Here is a 21173-nt window from a genome sequence, read left to right as displayed (position 1 = left end):
ACACCATCTTTACAGGGCACATATCAAATGATCTAGAGATTGAGTCTTTATTACCATTTAGACACCCAGACATCCATCTTCATGACTCTATTCTTACTGAAATCCAGTCCCTATGATGCATCCTAAATGTGCTCAATATGAAATATTTATAAGTGCTCCTGTCTGAGGTCATTCTGGAGGCAGCGGCAGAGGGAAAAAGGCAGATCATACCTGTGCAGCCATTGAATGAGAACCCACCTGATTACCACCTCTGGAGCTGAACACTCAAGCAACAGCTGGTTTTTTACCATTAGATTATTCCCGCATTAACCTTAACAACCTCTGTTGTTAAGGTCAGGCCTGTCTAACAGTAAGATAAATAAATAAATAAGTTAAATGGGAATGCAGAAAACTATTCTTTGTCTGGGAGGAGTGGAATCTGCCAAACCATGGAGAGAAGAACAACACTGAAGGTATGTCTCCATCCTGAGCGCTTCGCTTTCTGTGAGTCATGTTTATATTTAGATTGGGGAGGAAAAGGAGCTTCCAATTGAATAATGCATCTCTCCTACCCTAGTGGAAAAATTCAGTTGTGTGTGGGAGTGAAAGAGAATATTTGTGAATGTGTGTGTGTGCATGTGATCCACTGTCTGACCTAAAAAAAGCAGCTGGACCAATCAGATGATTCGTAGCAGTTGGGCAACACACTCCATAGTATAAATAACTTGCCGTGTGCCAGTTGCATGCATAATAACAGAGCAAAGACGCTGAAGCATGCAGCGTAATAAGCTAGGATGTGTTTGGCCTCTCCACCAGTGACGTGACTTTAACACGGCCTGGACGTTGTGTGCTCCTGTACAGCAGGTGGGGCTGCAGCATCTTGGACGTCATTAAACACTTTGCTATGAAAGATGTTTAGATTAGATAATATCCCTCAGTTGCGGTCTGGATTAAGTAGAGATACATTATTTACGTCGATAAAATTTGAATACGAATTACACAATTATCATTTCTGATATCATCAATAACATACAACCTATAAACATTATAATAATAGGATAAGATCAAATATATTACATCGTTATTCTATCATAAGGACAAATCCTCATCTCAGTTCTTGGGATGCAGATCAGTTATAAGAAATATATCACAGAACAAACTAAAAATAACAAAAATGTAATTTTGCTTTAGTGCTTCTTTGAAAAAACCCCCCAAAAAAACTATTGTTGAAGCCTCCAAACTGTTTTGTGTTTATACAGATTCAAATAAAAGAAATACGTGATGTTTTCAGCAAAGTGTTCCTTATAGATGCATCAAACAAACTTAATGAATCTACAAATTTGCTGATTCATTAACTACAATGTCTTTAAATATTGTGTTACTGGAGGAAAATGTAACTATTTTCCTACTAATAAAACACACACGCAATATTGCAGTATTATGAAGTAAAGGAACGTAAAAAAAAACTCAAGCACGCCTGGAATTCCATTTATTACGTCCCAGTATGCAACGTATTTCTTGATCAACGATTGATTAATCAGCAAATAGAAAACTCGTTTTATATTATTAATCACTTTTACACAAGTTACAAATATCCAAGTTTTCAAAATACAAATCCTATTGACCTCTCAAGACAGGCATGAAAGATGCATCATCACAAAGTTTGTTTGTTTGGGTTGTTGTTGTTTTTTCGTTTTTAGTTTTTTTTACTGAACAGTGGCCTTCAGAGCATCGATTGTTAAGGGTCCTGCACAGCCTGGAAAATACAGGACATAAGATAATAGAACAGAGATAAAGAAGATAAAAGGAGCGGGGTGACACAACTAATGAAAACAGCACACAATAAGAGAACTACATCAGAGGTAATTCATCTATTTTTCATGGTTCGGTGATAGAGAATATGAAGCCAGAGGGACTTAATGGAAGCTAAAATAGAAAGAAAATGCTGTCTTGTCCATAGCTGTGTCTAAGGTAGTGAACAAGTCATGGACACAGTTTGAATCTCATTTGCTCATTTGAGTGCAAGTACAGTAGAGAGGGAAGTAATCTGACTGGAGGTCAGTGGGGGATCTTGGCGAGCAGAAAGGGCAAATAATGAGGCATGCAGCAGAGGATGCTTTGACCTTTCACGGCTGGTTTAGGAGCCTGATGAAGAGCAGGGGCCTGGAAAGAAAGATGTTTAGCCTGCTGAACTGGAAGCACCTCGGGTTTCTGTCATCTTCATCTCCTTGAACCAAACCTCCACCCAGGATTGGAACAGACATCACACAGAGGATGGTACAGTTTAAGATGTTCATAGGTCTAGACAGACATCATAAGCTCAAAGTCTTAGGCCTGACTGCTCTTTTATCTGACAGGCTCCTGTGACAGAGTACTCTGTTCTTCTAAGAGAATTCCTTCATTCTCAATAACCGGGTAAAAGTGTGTTTTACTTTCAAGCAACAAACACACGATCATATGAAAGATAAAATATTTTAAATAAATATTTTTGGTTGTTTTTGTTTTCATTTTTTTTACCCTTACAGTGGGCATGCAATAATCTAAACCAAACTGGACGATACATCAGTCAGTCAATGTGTTTGCATTGAAGCCTGTCCCCTTTTCAATTATTAATTGTGTGGTTATCCAAGAGTTTGTAAACAGCATGCTATCTGATGAATATTATATTATGTTATTATGTGTCATGGGGTTCAGTTATTGCACAAAAAAACATAACCATGTTTAGCTGATTAAATTTGAAATTGGATTGTGTCCAACTATAAATCCCACCACTTAGGACTTTAGGGGTGGGCTCATATTGCATGCTAACCTGGCTCATTTCCTGATATTCTCTCATGGAAAATTCCTCAGGAGATTGAAAGAGGGTTAGAGAGAGGAAAACATCCCTCTCTTTGGTGCTCATTAAGGTTGGGAAAACACTCATCAAAGAGACTTCAAAAATCTGAGAATCCCGACTCCATCTTTTTCAATAAAAGGCACATTGCTTCGCTTTCAAAGATTTTCTAAATAGATTTAGGAACTCATTTGGACAAATGGGCTTGGTATGGAAAATTGAGTGGCAGCATTTCAGAGCAAAGAAAGATTTCGTAAGCTTTCATTGATATATAAAGGAAAAAAATATTAAAAGTGAATAGCCAAAGCATGTTTTAGAAGATAGAAATCAAAAACTAATAACTGTTCCCCATGTGATGAAAGAGAGATGAAAGAAGTAAAGGATTTGTTCGGACTCATTTAAGTCTGACATTTCGCAAAAATGTAATTTGCATATAAATGCAGGGCTCTACTTGGCGATGCTATGAAAAGATTTGAGACACTTTAGCATTGATGATAAGCTGCTTGTCCATACATTACATCTAGCAGCTCTGCAGAAGTTATCACCCGTCATTTCTTCATCTGAGACTTGTGAACATTTTTCTTCCAGGTGAGATTTAGCATTACTAAATCTGCATTTCAGAACAGGGTGCTCAAAACTGATACTGAAAAGCGTTTGTAAGAATCTGGGCTGCAGGTGTAGAGACCACTGAGCTCGGCAGTGACTTTGAACAAGTTAGGTAAGACCAGAAATTCAGTTTTTCATCTTGTTCAGAAGCAGGTTTTTCTCCTGGCATGAGTGCTCATTTGACCGTCTATCAGTCGACTCCAACAGGGCTGAAACTTGAGTGAAAGCCAGAATGAAGGCACACTAAACATGCCTGGTTTGATCATGAACCAACAGCCCTGAGGATGTCCAAATTCACCTATTCAACAAATGCCAAAGTTGAGCTTTCCTTTGGCTTAAGACAGAGTACCTCAGCTGGAGAAGCCATTTGCAAAGTTATCCGAACAAAAATTGCCAAATTTGTTTTTGAAAAGTGCGTTAATTTACAATTATGTTCTTTTTATGGAGAATAGGTCGTTTTACATGAACCGTACTTGAACAGGTGTATTAGAACAGGATAGATTTACATAAAAACAAATTGATATTGCTGTTTTAGTCTATAACAATCCACAGCAAATTTCATTTAAAATGTTTTCTTCACTGTTAGGAAGTTAATGCTCCCACTAAAAGTTTGTCTGCGTGTTAGGCTTAGTAAATAATATAAATCCATTTCTACTTTGCCAGGATATGAGCTTGTGCGTTTCCAATCCCATAAATCTATGAGGAGAAATGAGGTCTGGGCATCGACTCTCATCAAGGCCCATTACGTACTCTGGATGCACTGATTCCTGTTTTGGAAATACTGGGCTTTATTAGACATGGCTATTTAGCACTGGCTTCTGTTTGGAGCACGCCTGCTTGTTGCTCAATACAGGGTATTAGCTCAAAGTGAAGGAAATGGATGTTGACAGACTGCACACACACACACACACACAGAGTGTAGAGTGCTTCTGCTATAGAGCTAAATTTCAAAACAATGCTGTTTCATTCTCCTTTGCGATTTAAGCTGTTTAGAGCAACACAAACAAATGAGAAAAATATTTGATCGCCATCACAAACATCACAACTGCCCCTTTTCACTGTTTACGCTGGGGATGTGTTCACATTACACTGCAAAGACTAATGGAAACAGCAAAACCCATAACAGTATGACTCTCAACAGAAGAATTTGTAGGACACATGTTAAGAAACACTGAGCACCCCCTATCACCCTGTATTGTTTTTTTAATTTTTATTATTTGAGTTTATTATTTGGTTGGTTCATATTCTGTCGAATTTAGTATTCTAGTAAAGAATGCATGGGTACTATGAGCAGAGCTCACACAGGCACTTTGGGTGGCCAAGTGGCCTTAGGGGTCCTTAAGAAGGCGCGGGCGGCTGTGCCATATTGAGGCCAACGTGTGTGTGTGTGTGTGTGTTTTGCAGGTAGGCAAAAGTCTATACTGTAAAAGTAATAATGTGGATGAATCATGTGCGTAAGAAAGTGTAGCCTTCTGACTGAAATACAAATGTTATGAATGTAAAGAATATGGGGAATGCGTTGAGTATTTTGCGGGGTGATTAACAAGTATTATATATTGAGTATATGGATAATCTGCGACGCACAGAGAAGAAGCTGATGTGCATGTGTCTGTTTTGCAGTATTATGAAGTAAAGGAACCTAAAAAGACTCATGCACGCCTGGATGTCCATTTATTACGTCCCAGTATGCAACGTATTTCTTGATTAACGATTGATTAATCACCAAATAGAAAACTCATTTTATATTATTAATCACTTTTACACAAGTTACAAATATCCAAGTTTTCAAAATACAAAATTCCATTGACCTCTCAAGACAGGCATGCTCTTGAGAGAATTTCAAGATCTCTGTGGTTTTATGTGCTAAATAAAATATGTGCTGTACGTTCTTCAAATCACTGCTGTCACTTCAAGTGTTTGTTGCCACCAATCCTCTCCTGTAATTCAATCCAAGCAGAGACATGGACAAGAAAGGAAAATTAGCTGAATTTGAATATTTTCATTCTCAACCATCCCCCGTGTTTACAGAGAATGTTTGTATAAGGATTAAATAGCCAGCAAGTGGCAGTTCTGAGTGACTCAAATATCCATTCTTTACAAGAGGTGTGTAGAAGATCATCTCTCCATGCAATCAAAACCTCTCTGCACACCAGACCTCACAGAATCTTATGGTTTAAATGTCACATTTTACTGATCAGAATCCACATCACTTTGTGACTGCAATACACCAATCTTCTAATGGTTACTTCCAGAGAGATAATGCGCTAAATGATGACAAATGTTTCATGAGGTCACGTTCTTAAAATGGCCTCCACTCTCATCAGATCTGTATCCGATGGAGCACTTCTGGGATGAGATGGAACGGGAGATTCACACGATGGAGGCAAAGCTGGAAAGTCTCCGGCGGCTCTGTGTTGATACCATGATTGTATCGATCAATGTCTGAGAAAGGTTTCCACTAGCAAGCTCAATCTATGCCACAAAGAACTAAGGTTTCTCTGGATTCTCCGCTGGTACCAATAAGCTGCACCTGATGACATGGATGGTGCATTCATGCCACTGAGGATGATTCACAGCAAAGGATTTGGGTTTTTTGTTTATCCTTTAGCATCCATTGTATTTGAGAATTTCTTTCCTTTGTTGAAGTTGGATTTCTACCAGAATAAAATAAGATCTAAGCATTTTTAATCAACAGTTTTCCATTCCAAAACGACTTCTTGGCCCAGATCCACTTTCTGAGCTCGATATTCATGTCTAATTATCCCTGTTATTTTTGGCAAGCTGTAAATAAGCTGAAGGTGTTTGTAGATTTTCAGTCTCCATACAGTAAATAAAGCATACCACCCATACACACACACACACACACACACACACACACACACACACACACACACACCCCATGTTAACTAGATTCTCTTCCATTAAGATTCCGCAAGGTGACCTTCAACCTTAAAGAAAATCCATGAATGCTTCCTCTCATGGCAGAAAAGATAACACCTGTAAATGGGGGGGGGGACTAAACACAGAAGATTAATAGCATTCACCACCATCAATTTCAGAATTATCACTGAGACCCCTGTCTGAGAAAGCAAACTGGGAGTAGCTCAAAGAACACCAGAGAAACGTTTCACATGTGCCTCTTAAAATAATAAGACTGAGTGAGTCCTTCATAAAAGACAAGCCTGTTATGTACCGATCTTCCTTTTGTGGCTCAAGACAAGCATGCACGGTCCAAATAAACAGAAGCATGTCAGCTCTCTACAGTGCATCAATCTCAGGCTATCCTCAAGAGTAATGTGAGCAGATTAAAAAAAATAACTAATCCAACTGCACAGCATGTAATTCATCATCGGCTCATGAACACCGTCCTCCATCGCTACCCTCTGTGACTCTATTTCTCTGACATGTCTTGATGCTGGAAGGCTAAGTAAGCACTGTTAAATACATTGCTGTGCATTATTTGCTATTTTGAAATTATAATATTTCTATTTGGTCACTATTTTGTTCTGAGAGCAATATTTACCCCTTACATTCACAAATGTACTAAGCTTGTTGTTTGCATGACGTGATGCTAACATCAGCACCAGCCTTGAAAACCCAGCGCTAACCTGATTTTACTAAAAACTAAACCATCAAAAAATTACATATAAAAATGTTTTTTACTATTATGTACAATTTGAATTGCACAGCAAAATAACACAAAATAAAAGCACAAACATGCTTTATACTCAGCACAACTTAAACTACATATCTTCCCTCAAATTTACAAACATGTGAGGCAAGAACAGGAAAATTTTCAGATGGTTAAAGGCAGAGTTAATGAATGTGGGGTGAAAGCTCCAGCCTGGATGCAGGGCTTTCACAGTTTCATGAGGGAGATCTCATTACCATTGATGTAGGTACAGGGCATCCTGAGAATGAAAGGGTCTGTCTATTATTGGAGCTGAAAATACTGAAGGTTGTCACTATAACAGTGGCGTAATCCTATTGCCGCAACTTGAATGAATTACAAATATGCCATGCATTCAAATTGAAAGGGCAAAGGTGGCTGATGCTAGTAAATTGCTCTGATTTTGTATTATTTCTAATGAATATTTGTGGAACCATGGATGCTAACCTCAGTGGAGAATCTATGAAAGGGGAGGAAAATCATTTTCTGGTGAATTAAAGAAAGATGGGATATTTTGTGTTTTGGGTGTTGAGCGCTTGCTTGTTATGATAGCAAAGACAACACACCATGAAATGCTAAGTTTTCAAATCCTCTGATACTTTTTTTTTTTTTTTAATCATAATTTGTGCCGCAAAAGCATTTCATAATTAGTCCCTTCTTTTCTCCTGACCATCACTTCTGGATTTTGTAACTTCAATCTGAGAGCCTGTTTTTGGAAACACTCCAACACAATTAATTTAAGGATTTAAAAAGAGATTTTCTCTTTGGTCTCCTTATAGCATTCCGTTTTAAAAATTAATTAATTAATTAGCAAACAGTAGGATGTAATTTTATTGAAAGGAGTGATTTTTCCTTTGTGGCAGAATCAAGTCACCTTTATCTATTTTCATTAATACAATTTGCATATTTGTGCTTTTCCAAGATGCAAATAAAAGGCTTAAGTAAAAACTTTAGGCATCTTTTCTATTTCGATTCTGACTGCAGGCTGGAGATATCCACCTGTGGCGTGGTAATACAATACGTCTTTTACACTTGGTTCATTTGCTTCTCTTCACTTGGCTCATGTCTTCTCAAAGTGAAAAAGGAAATGAGATAGCGAAGCCATTTCTCTCAGTGGGGGATGCACTTTAAACTGATGCCCTTGAAATTCAGCCAATGTCTCTGTCTGTGAGTGACAACATGGAAATTTTGACATTTCCAGTATTTCAGAATTTGCCGATGGGGTTTAGAAACCAGTCCTCTATGAAAAAATATGTTGAATATGTATAACTGTAATTGAAAAATATCAGCAGTAGAATATGCAGGACCACAACTAAAGTAAGATAAAACAGAATATGCTGTCGTACTTGAAGAGTATTAAATCATGGAAAGCGAGCTAATGCTTACAGTACATCCTCCCTTTAGGGACTCCTACAACATTGAGTATTTTAAGTAGGAGTAGGAGATGTGGAAGGCTTTTACTCATCATCCGTTTGATTCTTCAGATAGTGGTGTATAATATAAATGGGAAGGTCATTGTCAGCATACTTTGTCATACCTCAAACTGTTATCATTTATTTGTTCAACAAAAGACAAATGATGCAAACAGTAATAATATGATTAGCACTGGAAGCTGTGACTTTGCTTCATCAGACAGCCTAAGAACATTAGAGCCGGTCTATGCAGAAACCTGTCATCAATCACACAGTTGCCCTAAAGCGTTCAACTCCTTTTAAACACACTGCAGAGATAATATCTCATTTAAGCAGCAACACATTTGAAAATGTGCTTGTGGCTTAAAGTTATTTGACTTTGAAAATAACTTTGCATTGCAACTAAATCAAAACAATTCATCAACTGAAATCCATTCTCTTCCACCATTTGCACATTGGCTTGGCACGTTTTCTCCTGAGTCTTTGGTTTTTCCCATTTGGAGAAAGTCCACCTCTCTAGAGTACCGGCTCTGACCGATCACAGAACCAGTTCTGCAGATTAGTGTGATCAGGCGTCACATGTGTCTCTTCCTGGCGCGGTCTCCCAAATACACAATGGCGTAGGACAGTACAGGGGACACAGCGGACTGGTAGAACACCCGAAGGAGCTCAGAGCAGATGTTGAAGGAGGCCAGCCTGCTCAGGAAGTACACCCTACTCTGCCCCTTCTTGTACACACAGTTCAGGTTGTAAGACTAGTCCATTCCAGACCAGTCCATTCCAGCTGCAGTCCCAGGTACCACTTCCACCTCACTGCCCTCAATGACTACCGACTATTTAGAGGTGGGGGCCTGCCGGAAATCCTCAGCTCAGGCTGAGCCTCACTTTCTCATATCCTCTTGAACGCCCGCTTCTTCCTGTTCAGGACAGACTTGACCTCCGTGGTTACCCGGGGTTTGTTCTTTGGGTAGCACCTGACTGTTTTGACAGGGAAAACTGTGTCCACACAGAAGTCCATATATTTTGGGGAGTAGTGGGCTGCCCCCTCGACGGCCTCCCCATGTGCGTCCACAACAGCATCCCAGTCCGTGGACTGGAAGCAGTCCCTGAGCATTTCCTCAGCTATTGGGGCCCATCTCCTGACCTGCCAGGTTGTTACCAGCCAACTCTTCACCAGCAGGATGTTGTTGGGCTGCAGATACAATAGGTTGTGATCTGATTTACCAACTGGGGGGAGAGGGGCTATGTATGCCTACTGGGCATTGGTGTATAACAGATCAATGGTTATGTTCTTGCCTGTGGGGCAGTCTACACACTGGACCATTGTGGGAATTGCCATTCCTATAGGATGACGTGATTGAAATCACTTGAGATTACGAACAGACCCTCCGGGTGACGGGTTCCAAGAGCAGAAGTGGTGACACTGAGGGTCTCACATGCAGTCTAGGGGTCCGCCCTGGGTGGTATGTAGACAGCCATGAAAATGACTGTCTACAATGGGTTTCTCTTTGGTCACTAATATATTCTAAGAGCTTGCTGACGTCTTGCTGACGTCAGCCTGCTTTAGTCCACCAGGTTTGTAACCATGAAGTCATTGTCACCCTGTTGTTGAATCCCTCAAAAACACACACTCCTGTTCTGCCCTTGCTTTCTGCAGACGCAACCAGGTGTCAAACTCACACAGCTGAGTTGAATAAAACATCCCACACACTGACTCATTGACTAATGGCGGGACATAGTTACCTACCCTGGGGACAGAAGGGTCTGGGACTCACTGAGTCTATACACAAGTCATTACACAAGTCAAAGTGAAAGTTTGTGTGAAGCCGGCTGCTGCGACACGACCTCTGCCACCGTGGAGAGGAAGGAGCTGTCCTGGAGGCTGTAGTGCTGAATCTGACTATACTCCCACCTCTGTGGCTATTTGAGCATTTAGCCTCTGTTCTCTGACAGCACTGGGTGAGAGGATGTTTGACTGAGGACACAGATGAGAAAGTTGCCTGAGGCACTTTCACATACATTCATTTTTTACATTATTTGTGCCTAGATTTTGTCTGCGATTTACATGGAAATCGACTCATTTCAGGATGCAAGAAAATGCTCATACCGGCAGTTATAGTACATAAGTTTCTTCCATCTGTAAAGCGTTCAGTAAAAATTAAAAATGAAAAATTATAATGACGCTTTTTTATCAGTAACCTTTTCAAATCATTGGATTGTGATGATGTGAAAAGACATTTTGGCCACTTGTTAGCCAAAGACACTGGTTGGAATCTCCTTTATCTCTTAATGTGAATAGAGATGATGTCATTGTCACTATAAACAAAACTTTAAGGTGCAAAACTCACATTACCTAATTTTTTCTAAATTTCATCCAATCTCACAAACCGTCATGTTCGTTTCGTGGAATCCTTGTTCCACTTTGCATCTCATACACAAATACTTTATATTTCCAGGACTGCCGAGGTCAAGCCCACTGGAAGTGACAAAGTGTTAAATTTCTACAAGGTCGAAACAGGACAAAAACACAGCTACAGACCAAATGAGTTATTTTTACCAACAGGCAAGAGGCCATTTTGATCAACATGCTGGTACACCACCAAGTAGCGAGACACAGTGTATTTAGCTACATATTGATTCCACATTTAAAAGACTAGTTCACTGACTGTATCAGATTACAAGAGCCGCTTGCCCCTTTAAGCCTCTGAACTACACCAAATCCTATTTTAAATAACAATGTGAGATAAACTGGCTTTAAGCATTGAAACTCAAGAATCAGGAAAGAAAAACCAAGATTCCCTGCACATTCAAATTCTGTTCAGAATAAGGGTCAAATTCAATGCGATGTGATGTTAACATCTGGCTTGCAGTAACCCTCTGACTCACATCAATCTCACAAGAAGTGTAACTTAAATAGAATGCAGTTATTCAACCTCTGTTGCACAACACATACTGACATTTGTCTGACAATCTATCTCGTGTAGAATGGTAGGGGAAATTTATAAATTTTTTTCTTTCTTGCTTTAAATATATATATATAGCAAAGTGCATCTAGAGATATGATTATATACCCAGAGAGACACTAAGAGAGGGGCGATAACAGGGAGGAGTGCTGGAGATAGGAAGTAGAGGGAGGGTAAACACAACCAGTTAGTATGTTGTGACCCCAATGCTTGAGATGGAGTCATGAGTCACTGACTGTGTTTACTGTACAGAGAGACAGTGGGACAACACAGACGGACAAAATCATTTACTGGCACATTTCTGATGTACTGGCTCAATCAGTTACTAGTGATTTTCAGTAAGGTGGTCAAGAAAAGAGGGATTTCTGTCCAGAGGGAATAGACCCTCCTGGGAGCAGAGAAAACTGCTTCTCACTGTCACACAACCTGCAAATATAAACCCTGAGAGAACAGAGTGGTCCGACAGTTGTTTTATGTCCTGAGTGGACATGTTTCCATGAAGTCACTTCAATAAAAAAAGCATATCTAATTATTTTTTTCACAGCTTCTCTGGTCAGGAGCAAATTGCTAATGAAAGTTTCCAATCATAACACAATATGTGCGGATTAATTTGAAATGCACACCAACATGAACTGAAGTCAGCATAAGAGATACTGCAGAAAATGAAGTCAAGAGTTTTTTCTGCTGTCATATGCCATAAATGCAAATTAAAGACTGAGTTGTAAGATATTTAATTATGTAGTGGCAACAATCTGCATTAACTTTATGGATTTCTGGTTGGGGCATGAATTGAGAAGCTGTTTGAAAACTCGATGGAAATTTCCCTGGTTTATTCCTGTCTGATTTTTATTTACAGATGGAGAGATGACGGTTCTCAGAGAGACAATGTGTTGGCTGTCAGTGGCCACCAAATGTCACGTCTGTTTCCCCTGAAGCCAAACTACCGGTTGGAGCAGTAGTTAAAGGCTAGTGTTTTGTGAAATCCCTCCTCCCAAATCTGCACGGTAAATAGTCCCCTGGTTGATTGAAAGACACAGGCTCACCATGATAAAAGTTATGTTCATAACTTCAGGGTCAGCTAAGGAGAGTGGGGGAGTATGATCCTGAGTTATTGATTGAAGCTTCTCATAATCTGTAAGCAGGTCTGGAGACGCTGCAGGGCTGAACATGACAAAGATGGTTTTGTGTGTTATCATGATGCTTTGGTGAGGTGTCTGCCCTTCCTGTTTCCTGAATGGGCTCAGCACCAATTCCGAAAATGAAACCTGTCCTGTGCATCTGCCAAGAAACTGCTCATTACGTACAAAGTGAAACTGACAGAAAATGGACTGCAGTGTTAACAAAAGAAATCGAAGAGAAGTTCAAAGTTTACTCACAAAAAACATAAATTATATTATTTTTGAAGAAACACCATCAAGATTTGTGAAGACAATATTGAAGAAAAAAAACTGCAAATATTGAAATAAGCAGTGTAGTAATGACACAATAGACCTCATCTATACAATAATTCTCTAAAAGATAATACAATTTTTGTACAACTCTCTATTTAGCAAATATCTCTGATGTGGTCTGACTTCTGACTAAATGAGGTAAAAACAAATGTCCTTTTCTATCCATTCATTCAAGCCCAAACTTCATTGTCAATTTGATTTTCTATAGAAATGTCATTATACATTTTTAATTGTTTTAATGGACAATTAGCTGGATGGATGGATGGATGGATGGATGGATGGATGGATGGATGGATGGATGGATGGATACTTTCACTCACAGGTGGAGCCCTGCAATACTACAGGTAATCAGATGGTGCTTTCAACAGGGTTAAATATTGGGGGATAACTATACAATTTAGCAATGTAGAACTACAGGTTCAACAAAAATGTAAAATAATCAAATAAAAAGGAGTTAGGAGAAACTTGCTTAAAAATAATTTAAGAAATTACAAAAAATTTGACCACAAACACAGTTAAAGCAATTAGATATGCAAGATTGATTTAAAATGGGTACTAGAGAAGTCTGGTCTGCAGAGGAACAACCCCACCGGACAAGGCCCACTATTGGTCCTCACTAATGGATATTAGTGAGAATGGTGCAGCCGTTTATTTGAATACTTGTGGTTAATGAAGGTAACCTTACCGAATTTGCTGTGCAATGCACACTGCATGCATGATCTGCAGGCATAAGTGGCAGCCTCTTCATTAGAAAAGTTATAGAAATGAATGAGGAAATCCATCATTATCACAACTCGCAATCACTAAACCCGACAGCGGGTGCGCACTCATAATCTTACGGAATAAGCATATGAAATTAGGAAAGGATGTGATTGACAAGACTAAAATCCTTTGCTTGAAGTTGGCTGAATGGAACGCCATTTTAACAGTAATCTTTGTGGGTGTGAGTGTCTCCTCTCTAAAGCCATTTTGAGATAAGGAATGATAATGCTGTTTGACAGCTGACCTCACTGTTGCGGCAAATATTTCCAAGAGAGATTGAATTGGTTGGAAAATGCTCTGGCCAAAAGTGTCTTATTAGTTGACACTTTCACTTTTGTGCACAGCATCAGCAATCAAGAGCTGTGTTGCATCATGCTTGAACTTCATGTTAGCTTTGGAAATTTAGCCTCCATGAGAAACAAAATATAATTCTGAAACCTAGCTTGACAGAAATCAATTTGAAGTGTTTTATTTTGCCCCAATTACAGTCTTCCTTTCTCTGCTTGCCTTCCTCCTCACGGTTGTTCATCTGGCCGTGGAGTCATAATCAATGGGAAGAACAGGGCACTGAATCTCTCGCCATCCATGAGACATGAGGGGACAGCCATGTTTCATTATAAATTCAAGGCCAATCTGCTCCCAGGGAGGGAAAGTGGGATGTCAAGGTAATGAGTTAATTTAGGAGATAAGGAACAGCAAATGCAATCTCTGAAATTTTACCGGCAGTAAAATGGCACCTCGAACCCATTCTATCGAACAGTTACTCGTTATTATCATCATCTTAGCTCGCCATTTTCTACAGAGCGGCGAATGTGAGTAATCACCCTCTCAAAATGTAGTAAAGTTTACCCTCAGGCTTCATCGTAAAGATCCTATTAAAGCCTCTGGTGTGAATAACATAGCGGGTTAGCTTCAAATGCTTGAGCTTAAGCAGTCAAGTGCAAGAGTCAAACAGCTTAAGGGAGCACAATAATTCCTGCAACTATCGCAGAACCCAGACTACCCTGTGCTCCAGCATTATATCAAATTTAAGCAGATGCCTAGTTATTATCCCCAAGTGTTGGTCCCTTGGTGCTGTGGTAATGAGTGTTTTTTCGTCTGACTGGGTGGACATGTTTGGGAAGAAAGGCCTCTGTCTACCACCCTCCATCCCACAAGATGCTTGGCTCTGAGAATGAACTATGCATAGCATGGACCTATGTATGCACCTCCACATTGCATCTTTCCTCTTGGAAGCCTCAGACATGTCACACTGCTCCATTTTTCAGGGATGAAAGAGTTGGTACATGGCAGAGTAAACAAGATGAGCGGAAATTGAGGCCACTCACTGTTATATCTTTCTGTCTTTTGAGCTGTGGGCTTTTGCTGGTTGCGCTATTATTCCAGCAATTTACTCTGGCTGTGTCAGTTGGCAGATTTCTCAAGTGAAAACATTACAGCAGTTGAGGTTGTAATACTATGCAACGTTTCCTTTTCCCTAAAATGAAGGCCACCTCAAGACGGAGCCGGCGGAGCGGAACCACATAATGAGAGTGGCTTATTAAGATAACCACAACAGTAGTGTGGAAGGATCTACAGCGTTTGCACGTGTCACTAACAGTACAGTGCTAATGGCTGAGGAAGAGTATGGGGGAGGCGGCTGGCATGACAACCTACAGCAGGCAGGAGACTTGGTTGCCATGGTGACAAACAAGGATGTTTGCATCAGAGGCAAATCTCAGCAGTTGGCAACGGAGGGCAAGCATGCCGTTCGACTAGAAGTGATAGAGGGTTGCCCTGCACATTTAGTCTGGGCTCTCATTTGGGGGAATGAGGTAGGAGATAAAAATGAAGGAGATGTTGCACACACATAGTTCAATATAGTTGTTGTGCTGTCAGACCAGAGGGTTCTTCAAAGTCTTGGAGAGTTCGCATTAACCACCATACCCCGATGATATTTTGCTTTTCACTGAAGTAAAAAAGAAACACTCATACCATCACAGATCTGGTACACATCGAATTTAGGAAGCATGCATCGACCTTGAACGGTAGCAGTGCAACGGAACAGTGAGTCACCACGCCTTTGACAGGCAAAGTGAAATGGAAAAGGCAATTAGTTGAATATCTGTGACAAATAGGTTATAATGCTTAACAGAACCCGCTGAAATAAATGTGATAAATTTAAAAATGACCAAGGTTATTTCTCTCCGGAGCAGAGCGGTGCAATGTGACACTGATTTTAATTTATTTTTTTATCCCACCACGCCACTGTATCTTGCTCACACTGTTGGGTGTCATGTTGCTTTGTGACTCATGCATCCTGCAAGGGCATGCAGAAGCTGTGAGAGAAGTTAAGCTGTAGCAGGGGCGAGAGGCAACTTGCTCATACTGTTTTCTCTCTATTGCCTTGCTGATGTATTTCTGAGGATTCCGACAAAAGCTTTGGAGAATAACAAAAACCTGTAAAGACACAATTAGCCATTTAGGCTAATAGACTCAGCATGATGCTTGACTTATGAATGTGTCATTTTGTATAAATTGATGTATTCGCCTTTGCACTACTCAGTCCTGATACTTAATTTTCCTCCCAAAATTGCATCTGTTTCGCTCGTACAGCCTCATGAATGGAAGATGAGTAGACACAAGTAATTTGATTTACACTCATCTATATTCTGACACTGGCTAAAGCAGCATGGGGCGGCCATAGTGGATCACCTCTAATCTAATTGGTTCAGATGCAAAAAGAAAATGAACAAAATGGAAAAAAAAAGACACAGAGAACAGAGATTGGTTAGGTTCCTGCTAGCATCACCCTAGAGTTGAGATGACACCTCTTTTTTTTTTTCCATTTTCAAAATGTAACTCAGGTGCATCATGGGAAGTCTATATTTGTCTGCAGATCTGGGTGTGCATGAAAATTTTGAGCAAACCCAGAAAAGAGTTTATTTTCATTTTAAAGTGCCTTAATATATTCATGGAACAGTGAAAATGCCCTCGAGATTCTCTTTCAATGCTGCATGCCCTTCAGTAATAATTAATCCACTCTTTCATTAAGCAAAGGGGACATTTTGCCCACTATGTTCAGGCTCAGGAGGACATGCATGGAGCACATGGGGCAAGGCTTGCATCCCATGGTTGCCTCACGCACAGAGATCATATTAATCTCTAATAATATCCCCACAAAGCACATTCAGACAGTAGCAGGAGAAATGCTATGGCTGGATGATGCATTTTACAAGTGAGTATGAATCAGGATATTAAAAAAATGAAGCAAGGGAAGCAATTTCCCCTTAAAGGATATTTTAAAATTATAGCCCTCAGACTGGGAGTAAGTTCTGCTATGAAATCTTTCTGTCCTTCCTAGCTACCACGTTGAGGCTCCTACCCACTCCCACCATTTTCATAGGTGTACAATTGTGAATGAAAAATCTTATTTTAAGATGTCATCAAAAGACATCGTCCATTCGTGAAATGTAGTATTGAATTTATTCACAATAACATATATAAGTGAAGATTTTCCTCAGGAGACAAATCTGAACGCAGTCAATGTGACATTAATTCACTACGCCTGTTCTGAAACCATGCACTTGTTGTTTTCAATTAAGCAAACTGTTGTTGAATGCGCGAACTGAGGCATGCTTATTCAACACAGATGGGTTTTTTTACTAGCTTCATTAGACATTGTTCAGGTTGTGGCACTGATCCGTTCCGACTCATTCCAACTTAATGGTGATAGTTCTGACAATGCGGCACCCGATGAGTATGAATAAACGCAGTTTCATGGAGCTGGAAGACAAAAGTTCAAAATTGAACAATGCTTTGGTTGTATTGCGCAAATAAAAACACACATATTGTGTTCTCAAGCAGAGTTTAATTATTCATTAGACTATATGATGATATAAAGTCAAATGGTGGTTTTGGTTCCTATTTTAGAGATGTTTTATATATGTATATTTTGGTGATATATTTTGAGCACAAATGATGTTGCTCTTAATGTTGTATACTAAATTTCCGGAATTTCTAATGAATCTTTTCACTGCTTGTCAGCGCTCATGCTAACAACCTTGTTTTAGTCATACACAAAAGAACAGATTCTGATTTATAAGCCATATCAATATTATGATCATACTCACATCATAGAAATCTTTTGCACTGTGTGTGTGTACGTGTGTGTGTGTGTAGACTGTTACAGTGGGTCTGCATGGCTCAAGCAGTCCTGAATTCTACGCTTTTTTGAACTTAAAGCTTGAAGCCAGGACTTGAAGCCTGTCAGTTCCCTGTCTTTAAAAAACTCTGATACCACCTCATCAAGCAACAAGGGCTATCAAAATGCCCTTTCTAATCAGTGCCTTACAGCAGTAAATGGACCCGTTTTCTTTAGATGCAGTGTGACACATGCTGGGTGCTGATGTAAATATCAAGCAGATGTGATGAATAGACCAATACTTTTTCTTCTGAATCCACTCTATAAAGTTCAGCCCCTGATCTTGCATCTTTTTTTTTTACATGTTTGATTGCGATGATTTAAATAAACCTCAGTCATTTCGCATAAACAACAGTCATATTTACACAGCTATTTCAAGACTGTTTTTCACCGTTTGATGTTTATCCGATGATCTTTAGTTACGTCATCCAGTTGCACGTATTCTTTTGCAAGAAGAGAATTAAATTAGCCTTTTGCAGCACTGGATATTAATCTTTCAAATCACTGAACTTTTTCAAAGTGCATCTATTGGTGTGATCATGGTGGATCATTTGGTAGAAAACCCGATCAGAGCACATGAAGTTGTGCATATTAAGTCTCTGCGCTATTAACGTATTTCATGTCAAATGTGATGATTTATTTCTCATTGTCATTTCAAGGTCAAATGGATTGCTTCATACCCCAAATCAAAGACAATAATATCATCAATCAGCATGTTACACCTACCGTAGCAGTAAAACAGTGATAGTGAGTTGTAATTAATATAAACCTATCAAGATTCAGGTGACTGAGCTGCTTTACAGAATAATAATCCATAACCATACTGATATTATCTTTAATACAATTGATTACGATTGTAAAGGATGATAAGATGATGATAACAGGGAGGTATTGGTTGAACAATGTCTGTTAAAAGAGCAGAAAACTGGTTCTAAGGCGTCCACCTCCACCAGCCGCCTCGTTGGTGAGAGCGTCACAGATCTATATATTTCCCCTCACACGTGCACCCACAACCAAATGGCCACAAAGTCAGTCGTAACAAGGATGAGACTTTTATCCTCCAGTTCTTTATTGCTATGCAGAGCAAAAACAAATGTCAGCCTGATGACAAATGAGAGGCTTCAGAGGAGCAAATAATAAAATTGTCAGACCCCCTTTGTGTCCTGATAGCGATAGCTTTTTGAAAAATTAAAACCACTAAACAACTAGAGATGTGAATAGAAAACACCCCCTGTTATGATGAATGTGAGAAAATCCACGTGTAAAGTTCTGTTCAAATGCAACGAAAAACATTATGTCCCATAATTGCATGTAAACCAATTATGTGATGCACAGCTTTAATGCACTGACAAAACTTTTGCAGAATAGCACTGGAGAGTGCACAGAGAGTGGATCAGGTTAAGATTGATTTACTCAGGATTCATTGAAACCCATCACTATGAAAAACATCCTAGGGGTGTTTTAAAAAGCTGTTGCCAGCCAGCAGTCCGGGCTGCATCAATAAGTGCAGACACAGGCTCAGACTGTCTGATTCAGTTAGCGCTTATGAAATGGAGCATCTGCAGAAGCTCCCACACAGTATGTAAACATAAAGTCTGCCGTGGGAAATGAAGGGTCATTTAGATTTGGGTGAGGAAAGCATGGAGTGCTGCCTCAAAATCCCTCCATCTGTTACCTGGTAACAGTTTGAGTTTTAGGGATAATGTATTCCAAGCACTGGGCTAAACAGCAACACCTGAGCAACTCCCTTTCACTCCCCTGCTCTGTCTCTCTTGTTCTATGCCCAATTCTGCACCCTGAAATATTAGATAATCCAGGAGAAGGAGAGAGGTGATACGCTACCTCTCTTTCTGTGATGCACCACTACAACTGGTACAGATATGCCTGACATGTTTGCAGAAAGCCAGCAGCCGTTCAGGGTTTTATCACTTAATGGGTGGAAAGTGACAAGTCTGCTTTAGAGCACCAGTCACAGTAAGAGAAGAGATATTGGGTAACATATGGAACTCAAGTGGCTTTTCAATTGGATCGGCTCACTCTACAAACTCCTGAGCATCAAAACTTGCAACTATAGCTATGCACAGGACCTCATTATCCCTGGAGAGTATGTGTAGTAGATAATCATCACAAACTAGAGGGACAAAGGCATGCAGGAGAAAAGTCCCAGACAGACAGCGATGTCTTGTTCCCTTTTCAAATGGTATTACAGCTCATTTCTGGATCAATAGCCTGCCTCTTTCCCACCTGCCAAAAATAAACCCATCACAATTGAGGGATGGAGCAAAGTAGAGAAAAAGAAAAGACAGGGTACCAGGGCCACAGCCAGCTAATTTTATCTGATTGAGCGAGGTGAACAACAGAGGGATTAGCTCCAATAAGATGAAAGCAGCTGCTCATCTTCCATCTCCATTCTCCTCTCTGCTCTCCCTGTCTCTCCGTCCGCCCACACATCCAGATTGTGGTCTCCCCTCGCAACCAGAGACATGCTCTATACGTTGCAGCCCATCTGCTTTTGCCAGCTGCACTCCACCCTGTACCTACAGCAGCTCTGAGCGAGGCGACACAAAAGAGACATTCAGTGCACATGAAAACCAATGAAAGTTGCATCAAAAATGGGCGCCAAAATTGGTGTCATCAAGAGAGGCTGGGAGTTGCTGCAAACTGTACTTCCCCTGAGACACCCTCCGAGCACCCATCCTTCCTGATTATGACACCCACGCACACTTACATCCACACATATCTATGTTATCACAAAAGCAGCCTGTAAAACCATCCAGACACCCTGTTTCTTTACAACTTCTGGGGTAGCCCAAAGAGGAAATGTGTGCTCCTACCTGGCAACCAAAGCACACCTTCAGCTCCAAATCTGCTTGCCCTGACACGGACGTATGCTCATGTGTAGTAGAAGGCAGTATTGGACTGAGAGAGAGAGAAAGAGCAAAAGAGAGAGAGCTTGTAAGAGTGAGCGTGATGCTCGGAGAGACAGAGAGAGAGGGTGGGATAGTGAGAGGAGGAGCCTGATTTGGAGAAAGGAGGAGGAGGAAAGAGGGCTGGATGATGACTCTCTCTGCCGTCTATGTGGCCAGTCTTGTGGGAGCGATGTGGATGGCGCTAGATCATCATCTGTTCAAATGGATGGGGTAGTGGCGCCTTGCAAACACTTGGAAGAAAAGAAACCCTGAGGTAGAGGACAAGGGGGAGGAGGGAAGAGGCTGAGATGTGGGAGATGCAGGAGAGACTGTGGGGTATTTACACCGGTATCGTCACACAGTGGTTCCTAGGAATCCCTCCAGTAAGAGGAACACTGCATCACT

The 21173-nt window shown here is 40.3% G+C and overlaps 1 protein-coding gene across 2 annotated transcripts in view; it reads right to left on the bottom strand.

Annotated features, from left to right (window-relative positions):
• Window positions 1-20825, bottom strand: part of syt1a (synaptotagmin Ia) — a 140338-nt gene extending 119513 nt beyond the window's left edge. The window contains exon 1 of one of the 2 annotated variants that reach the window (XM_068306334.1): window positions 20694-20825. The gene's annotated coding sequence lies outside the window, so the exon portion shown is untranslated. The remainder of the gene's footprint in view (window positions 1-20693) is intronic. The other variant, XM_068306332.1, reaches the window with a different exon arrangement.
• Window positions 20826-21173: the final 348 nt, after the last annotated feature.

This window comes from Antennarius striatus, chromosome 22 (genome assembly GCF_040054535.1).
Source record: "Antennarius striatus isolate MH-2024 chromosome 22, ASM4005453v1, whole genome shotgun sequence".
Classification (NCBI taxonomy): domain Eukaryota; kingdom Metazoa; phylum Chordata; class Actinopteri; order Lophiiformes; family Antennariidae; genus Antennarius; species Antennarius striatus.
Note: the sequence above shows the minus strand (reverse complement) of the source record. Positions and strands in the feature narration are given on the sequence as shown.